The sequence below is a fragment of the Acomys russatus genome, chromosome 4, assembly GCF_903995435.1.
Source record: "Acomys russatus chromosome 4, mAcoRus1.1, whole genome shotgun sequence".
Classification (NCBI taxonomy): domain Eukaryota; kingdom Metazoa; phylum Chordata; class Mammalia; order Rodentia; family Muridae; genus Acomys; species Acomys russatus.
Genome location: NC_067140.1, coordinates 23,214,296 through 23,222,891, shown reverse-complemented (window position 1 = coordinate 23,222,891; position 8,596 = coordinate 23,214,296).

The following is an 8,596-nucleotide window of genomic DNA, read 5'->3' as shown; positions in this document are numbered from 1 at the left end:
GCAGCTGCTGACTCTCTGTCCTGTGATGCCCCGGACCTCAAAAGGTAACCACGTCATCACTAACCCAAGCAACGGGGGCTCAGAGCCTTGGCCTCCAACCTCCTGCAGCTGTAGGCCATCAAGCCAATTTGATCCTTTCTACTCACTGCTGTCCTAAAATTGAATTAACATTTCTCTCCCAATCAAAGAACTCATTTTCACTTAACTTATTTTTAAAAATATCTATCGGTCTCCACCTTCACTTCATCCTAACAGCACTCCAGGCTGGATGTGACAGTTATTGAATTGATTCAAAATAGACAGAAAAGTAATCAAAGGTACAATGTCCATCCTGGCCCCCTGGAGTCAGAGGGGTGTGTGTGTGTGGTGTGGTGTGCTCATGTGTGCCCATGACGGGAACACTGTCCTTCAAAACAAGGCATTTGAGAACACGCCGATCTTCCCCTCACATAGCTCCTCTGCCCAAGAGCACTCCAGAGCCTGGACCCCCAGCAGCTGCTCATCTCTGCATCCTCATGACAGCATCTAGAGCTGTGCCAAGCTCAGGGCTAATTACATTGTCCTCCCTTGCCATGTTCTTCACACCTTCCTGCCACCTTCACAGCTCTGCCTAGAGAGCCCATTACCTGGCCCTCCATCTGGCAAGCTGTTTCTGTTTGTGTAAAACCCTGAAGGGACATGCAGTCACTGAATGCAGACCCACAGACTGCACCCCCCCCCCATCTCTACCTCCCTTTGGCAAACTGGGCATACACTCTACAGATCGTGCCAAGACAATGGTCCACCAACTGAGTGAGACCCCTCAACCCTGGCCGAAATATGTCCACAACTTTGTAGACAAACACACAATCAGAACTAAGTAAATGCCAAGTGAAGACCAGGGCAGCTAGAACAGGTAGAAAGAAGCTGTGGTTCCCAATCACTGGGTTTGATTTAGGGCCTCTGTGTTGACATTTACTTAAGAGAAATCAGACGTCATCAGACTGGGTGTCCTGATCTGTAAAACAGTAGCAGGCAGAGTGGATGCGTCAACCTGGGCCGTGTGGAATACAGTGTTCTAAGAACATGCACCGTTTTGTTGTGATGTCCCCCACTCTATCCCTGATGACTAATCTGCCAGGGTCATCCAGTCATTGTATGACGTCCCCTTAGCAACCCTGAGTCTTATTCCACAGGATGACAAACATCCGCGGGTCACAAGGAAAGGCAAAATCAAAAGGCCTGCTTATTGACCATTTAGGAAGCCAACGTATTTCCCAGTACCATACCTGCAACAATTAATCCAATATTTGTGTCTTTAGGGTTTTATGTGTGTGGTAAAACAAGGTTCTGACACTCTCCTGAAATTAAAACACTTACTAATTTTCTAGATGTTAACATAATACCATCATAAAATATTATCATTTCTCTTAAAGTCTGGTAACTCCTAACAGAATGGTTTTCCAAGCATGGAGTAGGGTTCCCCACAAATCCATGCTCCGGGAGAACCTTTATCCTGAATATGAAAGAGATTTAATCTCAACGTGATGCAAGAAAAATTGATTTGATAGACTCACCATAACGTTCTTGCATTTAAAATCTCTGTCCTTCCTGACTCAAAGGCCCCACTCTCAACACATCTTTGCAGAAAGACCAGGGAAGGGGGTGTTTTGTTCATTGTTATGGACCTTCCTAGGTGGCCTTTCTTGTTCCATTTGTGGCTTTTGTTCTGAGTTGACCATGTGTCTGAAAAGAGACAAGGATGGGTAATCCCATTACCCATCCACTTCAACCTCAAAATATGTCTTCAGTGCGGTCTGACATGATGACCCTTAGTGTGGGAGAGAGCAAGAACCCCAAAGCTGGCTTTCTATTGACTCCATCTTGCCCAAAGACAGGGAGGGAAAAGGGGAGGGAAGGAGGAAGGCCTACGGGGCCCTCGGCTGAAGGCCAACTCTGGAAGAGGCCCTTGCTGGGTTTCCACCAAGACGCCCAACCACCCCAACTGAAGCTCAAGAGGTCCCCCTTGTGGGGACTCCCAAGAACAGCCCAGCCTGTGGTGTGTCTCCCCCAACGTCGGGGTGGTTTCCTGTCACCCCCTACATCTTTGAAAGATCTCGAGAGCCAAGATCCCTCATAAAGACCTCCAGTCTCCATGCTCCCATGAAGACCTCCAACCTTCTAAATATCTCTGATAGATGCGAAGGTTCTTGGACCTTCAGAAGAAGACCTGATGGCCACCAAGTTCCCAAGTCTTCAAGAAGAACTAGCTCTTAGAGGCGCTTGCTCAAGGTTCCTTCTCAAGCACCCATCTCAGGATTCATTGGGAATCCTTCACCACTGTTCACTCAGATAGAGGTCTTGTTTCTCACGGAATACCCCCCACAACCTTCTGGCACTGGTGCCAAATTCCTTTTCTATAGAACAATGAAGCTTGGATCTTCTGCCAAGAAATCCAACAAAGATTTGTTGGTGCAGTGGAGACTTCCAGATGTAGATCTGTTCGGCAAATACTGTTCCAGAGCTACTCAGGGACGAGACTGTCCATCAAGCTGGTCCATCCAGACCCTCCAAGCACGCATTGCCATTTCTACCCACCTCTTCCAGTCCATGCTGAGGGTTGATTGGGGCAGCACAGTTTATAGTTGTCTAACATCCTACCTAGAGATCTGGGAATGTGCCACTGATGATGCAGAGGAAGCCAGGTTGACAAAGCCTTGTCCGCTAGACGCCACATCTGGGTGGAGAGGGAAGAGTTCCCATCAATCACCCAGACTCCTGGACTATTTTGAAACAGCTGGGCTCTGGCTAGAATTTTCCAGTTTTCATCTGGGGGGAGGCCTCAGCCCAGAGCTGAGTGATTAGCATTTCCATGGGGGCCCAGAGAGAATTTGGGTGGGAAGTTTCTGTACTGGAACATTCTTAAACAAACAAACAGAAAAACCTGGCGGATGGGCTGGTTGAGTGGGCCAAATCTCCTTCTCCCCGAAGCCCCTCGTTCCTTTCCCATCCCAGAGCAGTGGGCTTCCTCTTCCCTTAGCAGGAAATGCTAAAGTCGGGTCTAGGGAAAGATGTCCCAGCGGCAAACATCCCCTCTTGACAAGGGGCCTTCCCACGCACTGGAGCTCATGGTCACAGAGCAGCACCAATGGCAAGTCCAGACGTCATCACTGATGCCTGGGTCCTGGGGTGCATGGAAAGCTGAGAGGACATTGGGGAGCCATGGTGTTCCTTGCTAGCCTTCCCATGTGGGCTTTCATCTGAAGGCCCCCATGCCTCTTCCATCTGGGAATCAGCTATTGCAGGTGTCCCACCCTTCCCGAGGTCCTCAGGGCAACCGTCCACTCTGAGGTCACCCAGCAGAGAACACATTCCAAAAGGCCTGAGAAACTACCAGGAGTGGGAGGTGGGACATGTTCGCTCACCCTAGAGCATACTATTTCTGAGTTTCCCAGGGTTGAAATGTACACACACACACACTCCCTAAGCACAAAGGCCTTAGATTAGATGTATTACAAGGCTCTAAGATTATGGCCAAATGGAAGACATGTGAGGTGGCTGAAGCTGAGCCAAGCACGGCAGAGGGGCCTACAGGCTCTGGGGCGTCCAATTTTGTCTTCATTCTTGTGTGATTTGTTGGAGTTGTCACTGCATGCCAATATAAGACCTTCTCCAGGGAGAGCTGCTGGACGTTCTCACGGCTGGTGTGGTGATCTCATCCCGAAGCACATGTTTTCTGTAGCGCCGGTGAGGGCGGCCCCAGCTTCCAGGGCTTTCTGAGCACCATCAGCCAGCATAGGCAGGGCCTCTGCTAATCAAGAGCTGTTGTTTGGGTGGGACCTGCTGTTGACACTTTTATTTAAAATGTGCTCAAGGCTCCAGCCCAAGCATTCCAGGTGAATTACCTCAGACTGAGGGTTTGAAATAAACCAGACATGTTCTGATTTTCTGTTTGTTTGTTTCTTTTGTAATCAAGTGCTTTTTTTTTTTTTTTTTTTTTAACCAAGCAGTGCTTAGGAGATAGAGGCAGGAAAATTAACAATTCAAGGTCATCCTTGACTACAAAGTGTGTTCAAGGTCAGCCTGAAATACTTGAGACCCTGCGAAAGAAAGAAAGAAAGAAAGAAAGAAAGAAAGAAAGAAAGAAAGAAAGAAAGAAAGAAAGAAAGAAAGAAAGAAAGAACTCCATGGAAGGAGGCAAGGAAGGAAAGGAAGGGAATCTGGTTTATACACAGGGCATAGGATGGGGCTGCTGAGGCAAAGTCTAAGTAGGAAAGTAGACCCGGTTTGCTGGACCCCTGTTGCCCAAAAAAACATCCACATTCCATTCCTAACCTGGGGTTCTGTCCCATGAAGTGGCCTACCCGTCATTGGAATCTAAATAGAGCTGTGATTGTGGAACATAAACAACCTAACTTGGAAATCACGCTAGGAAATCTATACAAGGGGGTGCATATCAAATGTCTCTGCCATTTGTCTGTAATATCAGGGGCTCAGCAAGAAGATGCTAAGATTCGGTTCACCTACTCCTTTTTAGCTTTTTGACTTTGGCTCCTTGAAGGCTCCAGGCGCCTATGATGTTGCATCTGAGGCCTTGCACATAAGGTGCACAGGGATTTCTATTGACCATACCATAGGGCTACAAGACCTTAATAAGAGAGGTGGGAATCTAGTTGGAGGGTTGTGAGGCCAAGGCACATCCCTGGGTAGAGCGAGCTCTACTGCAAGTAGTGGGCACAGAGCTTGGAGTCTGGATCCAGCCCCCGAGCTGACCCAATGTTCCCATGTCATCTCCGGCCAGCTGCCTCTTTTTGCTCCCCACTTGTCTGGGCCTCCCCAACCCTGGGAATGCCATCACTCTCTGCCTTCCTCAGAAATTCCCAACAGCTACAAATCTACCACTAGTCTGACCCTGACAGCCACTTCCTGAGAGAGGGAAGAGTGTGAACCAGGCAGGGAGGGGTTGCTCATGGTGAGGGGAGGTCCCTCCTGCATCTAAGAGGAGTCAGGAAAGAAGAACTGGTGAGTGTTTGTCTAAGAACCTTCCAGGATTGTTTCTAGGCCATCAACCAGGCATTGTGCTGGGAGGGGCATTAAAAGGAAGAAAGGAGAATCTGGCCATGACAGGTCAGAAGACTAACTAGTAAGGCAGTGCTGTGGAGGAAGGGGGGGGGGGGGGGGGGAGGGTGTAAAGGAAGAAGAGAAAGAATGAGGGGAAAAAAGAAAGGAGGGGCGGGGATCAATAGAAGAAATGAAAAAAAGAAGGAAGCAAAGAGAGGGAGGGGAAAGGGAGGGAGGAGGGGAAAACCCTGAGGACCACCATAGTGGCTCTCACCAGCAGTGAGCATCCAGCTCCTGGCATCTACACACCATTTTCCATTAAAAGAACATAGGGGCTGACTCTCAGAAAAAGCAAAATGATTCCAGAAGATTTTTACCACCTGAGGAAAGTTTTTTTTAAAAAACAAAACAAACAAACAAACAAAACTGGCAAGATCGTGTGAGAAAAAAAGCCTGTAGATGAACTACAGCCACACCCAGAGTCCAACTCGGTGGGGATTTGGTGAACAAAATACTGAAAAGAATGCCCTACAGCCTGAAGTCTAAAGTCCTATCCAGGAGCAGGTATGAGTGGACACAGCAGCCGCGCTGGGTCTTGGAGGAGAAGGCACAAGCCCATCGGGCAAGAGTCACCTAGGGTCGATTGGTAACAAAGGCAAGGATGCTCCCAGGTACCCAGGAGGCCATGAGTAACCACCAAGACAACTGTCCTCACCTTAGTCACAGCCCAACAGTGGGGAGACCCGGCGGACATAGTAATGAAGTCCGACCTGCAGACTGACTGACTCAGGGGCCTCAGTAAACCGAAGTCACTCATTGCTTCTCCAGTGCTCCCCAGAAGGCACAGGTCAGACTCAATCATGAGGAGACACTAGTCTCAGACAAAGGGACTCTATGAACTCCCTGGCCAGTATTCTCCAAAACTGTCAAGCTTGGGAAAGATAAAAACCAAGGACATGTGGAAGAGACAAATGCCTGGACCCTAACCCGCCCGTAAACAAGATGACGAGTGAACGTTGGACAGGCTGTTGACTACCTTCTGCTTCCTGGCTTTGATTATCGTTGGGTGTCAATGGATGGGGCCCTTCTGAGCAGCTAGGCAGAGGCAGACCAGAACCCTACTGCCCATGCAACGTTTCCTAAAATAGTTCCAAAAATGAACAATTCAAATACAAAAGTAAATAGTAGATAAACAACTGCAGGTGTGGAACGGCTGAACAGGGGTAGGGAGTGGGTCAGAGAGCTCAGGGGCTGTGCCAGGGATGGCTCTTCCACTACATTTGGGGAGCCAAGTGCCAGCCTGTGGGCCTGTGGGCCAGCACTAGAGCAGAGAGCGCAGGGCAGCCCTTCGTCTTTGGGAATACCCTGAGAGCAGCCTTATGGGATTTGCTGGGTGAGAAGAAAGGGAGAGTCCACAAGCCTTGTGGGCTAGGAGGAAGGCTGGGCTGGACAGAGGGCACTGGGGAGGCCCGGAATCCTAGAGACTGTCACTTGCTTTTCCTTGAAGACACCCAGGATCATGGTGGCTCAGTGTTACTGCTATCAGCTTCTTTGAGAAGGAATTCTAACCCTCATGGACGGCCTTCTGAATCTAGAGACTGCAACAGGTGTGTGTGTGCATGTCCACAAATGTCAATATACAAATGCACGCATCCGTCCTCATGCAGAGGCCACTCTCTTCCTCAACGACTCTCTGCCATGTTCCCTTGAGACACTGTCTCTCACGAACTTGGAGCTCACTGAAGTTTTACTAGACTGGCTGGCCAGCGAACTCAAGCCAACTTCCTGTCTCCGCCACCCTTCCCCCGAAGCACTGGGTTTACGGAAACACCCCACCACATGTGGCTTTTCACATAGGTGCTGCATATCCAAATTCAGATTTGTGAGTGCACTTAATCCGCTGAGGCCTTTCTTCATCTTCTACTCTTTTGCTTTTCAGAGGATTAGGCAGACGGAACAGAGAGGGTCCCCACCTTCCTACACCCACTGACACACACACACACACACACACACACACACACACACACACACACACACGAACACTCACACACGTGCATACACACATGCATATGCCCATGCACATGCATGCACACGCGCACACACTTACAGGCCTGTTGTCATCATTTGTCATCCCACCCGCCTAGGCCTGCCGTCTGGAAAGGAGTCCAGTCTCCGCCTGGGTATGCAGGCTCTCCAGGCCTCCGTGCATATCTGCAGAGCACTGATAACCTTGTGGTCCTAGGAATGACTTTGGTGAGAAGCAAGCCAGCACAGCAGATTCCATCCATGGGAACTGTATGGATCATGGGAACTATATGGATCATTCATGGGAACTATATGGATCATTCATGGGAACTGTATGGGTCATGGATCATGGAAACTGTACGGATCATGGGAACTTGTGGGAACTGTATGGATGAGTAACACTGAGATCGGAGGTTGAAGGCTCTGAGAAAAGGGTGTGACAGATGTTGAGTGAAAGCTTCCTTAAATGGTTACTGGATATTCAGATTATAGCTGCCTGGTATTGTGATTCTTCTAAACTCCACTAAATTGTGGACTTTGAAATGCCTAAAGGGATAAACTTTGAGTGCAATGGTTGGGTTTTTGTTTGTTCGTTCAAACAGAGTCTAAGTAGTCCAGGCTGGCCTTGAACTTATGATGAGAAGTGTATGCACCACTGTACAGCCCTGATTACTGTATTAGATATGCTTTACTGCATTTTTAAGGCTTTCTAAGTGAGTTTAATTCCTTAGAATCGATGTTTAAAAAAAAAAAAAAAAGAGTGCCTGGATACTTAGTAAGTTCCAAGCTACAAAGAGACTTACCTCAAAAATAAAAGAAAAGAGATGGACAATACCTAAGGAATTACACTCAAGGTGCTCTCTGCCCTCCACATGTATGTCCACACATGTGCACACACAGACATTAAAGACATGGCTTGCTAATAAACATCTACCTACTCAACACTTAGGAGGCTGAAAAAGGAAGATTGTGAGTTCCAGGTCAGCCTGGGCTCCTGGCATGTGTAAACTGGTACAGCGGCTCAGTCCTTGATACCACAAACAAACAAGGTTCTTTAGGAGACAGCAGGCTGGCAATAACAGCAGCTGAATCCCTTTTTCATGCTGAGTCTCTGTTTCCTCAGCTGTAGGATGGGGACATGGATGGCTCTGAACTCCAGATGGCATGAAGGCTGCAATTGGCAGTCCCCAGCAACGGCCAAGCAGAAGATGCTATGTCCCCCACTCCACAGCATGACACAGAGATCCAGCCTCCAAACTAGAGAATTCCCAAGAAATGAGCTCTGTAGATGTGGGAACCTCGGTGCCTCTCTAGGGCCCCACGGCAAGTATCCACACTCCCCAAGGCCACAAACATGCCCCATATGGTGTTTGTGCAAGTGGCCTGTCCCTGGTGTTCTAACTCTCGCTAACACATTGGGCCATGGCAGATCATATTTTCAGCTCTGGGAGCCTGGTCCTAGCAGTTGGGTACTCTAAATTTAATTCTGCAGGTAATTTGAACGATGCTATCTAATTTCAAATGTCCCTGC